The following is a 1,249-nucleotide window of genomic DNA, read 5'->3' on the forward strand; positions in this document are numbered from 1 at the left end:
TCTGTTTTCTCTGCAGCACAAAGATGTCAAATTACACCCAGCACCCATTTCCCTTGATTGTCCAGGTCTGATAAACAGAGATCAAGTTCTACTTGATCTCAAACAAATATTTGGTAGCTACTTAACAAAACCAAAACATTAAAACTCTTACATGCTGTAAAGAAAATTCAATAGTGTCCTATAAAATCAGGACATGATATTTCACAGGAAAAACATATATATATATATATATATACACCCCTCTCCATAGAAATCATAGGTTCATTTTTATTATTTAAAATATTACTACATGGTATCTATGTTTTCACAAATGAGGTATTGTCTATTTTGTAAAGCACAAGCAGTTGCAAATGCAGTATTGTTATGGAAGATTTTGGTGTATCTGGAGTCAGTTGTGAATGCATCTTCTTTTATATTTTTTTCCCTTTGTGTCATTATTACCCTTTCTAAAGTCTCTAGATATTGAAACAAAAAAATTTTCTCAAATGGCATGTCTCAGACACATCCACAATGACCAGTAACCACAGCCTGTGCCTATAGTCTTAGAGCAAAGCCATCACCCTATCAAGTCTCCTTTGAGCTTTGCAAAGCATTTCCCAAACAGTTCCCAGGAGGCCACTGATGTCACCCTGGAGCTTACACACCCTGTCCCATCCCCATCTCCATCCCTGGCCTCATTACTGTCCTGGCCTGGCCTTGCCACTGCCTCCAGCCAAGTGCTACCTCCTCACTGGCTTCACAGAGAGTGGTTGCAGCTCCCAAGAGGGATGGAAATGGTCATGGAAGGTCTATAAACCATTAAAATACTGCACTGTTGTATAAAATGGGGCCTTTCACTCACCTCTTTCAAGTGGTCAAGGACAAATTAAAAGTATCAGTGACACTTTAATATTGGTGTAAGGTTGCTTATTCTCAGTACTGCCCAAGAGTTTTATTTCACAGCAGCTTTCCCTTTTTTTTTTTTTCCTGACCAATCCATGGATGTGTTTAATTTAAGGTTTAAAAGGCTGTTTCTCACACATACACACACACCCATGTATGTTTTCCACTGAAGTCTGTGCTTTTTCCAAGACCCACCCTAATTCCAGTACATAGCTCACTTGTGTGCCAAGCTTTCATACTGTCCATGCAATGAAGGGAAAAAATTCCTTTTTTTCTATTTCTGCACATTTTGAGGGGTAGAGAGTGTAGAGAAGAGGGAGGAAAGGCCTCCAGAGGAATTGAAGTACACCTGTTGTTTCAGAACAGA

The sequence above is a fragment of the Merops nubicus genome, unplaced genomic scaffold (assembly GCF_000691845.1).
Source record: "Merops nubicus isolate BGI_N331 unplaced genomic scaffold, ASM69184v1 scaffold3761, whole genome shotgun sequence".
NCBI lineage: Eukaryota > Metazoa > Chordata > Aves > Coraciiformes > Meropidae > Merops > Merops nubicus.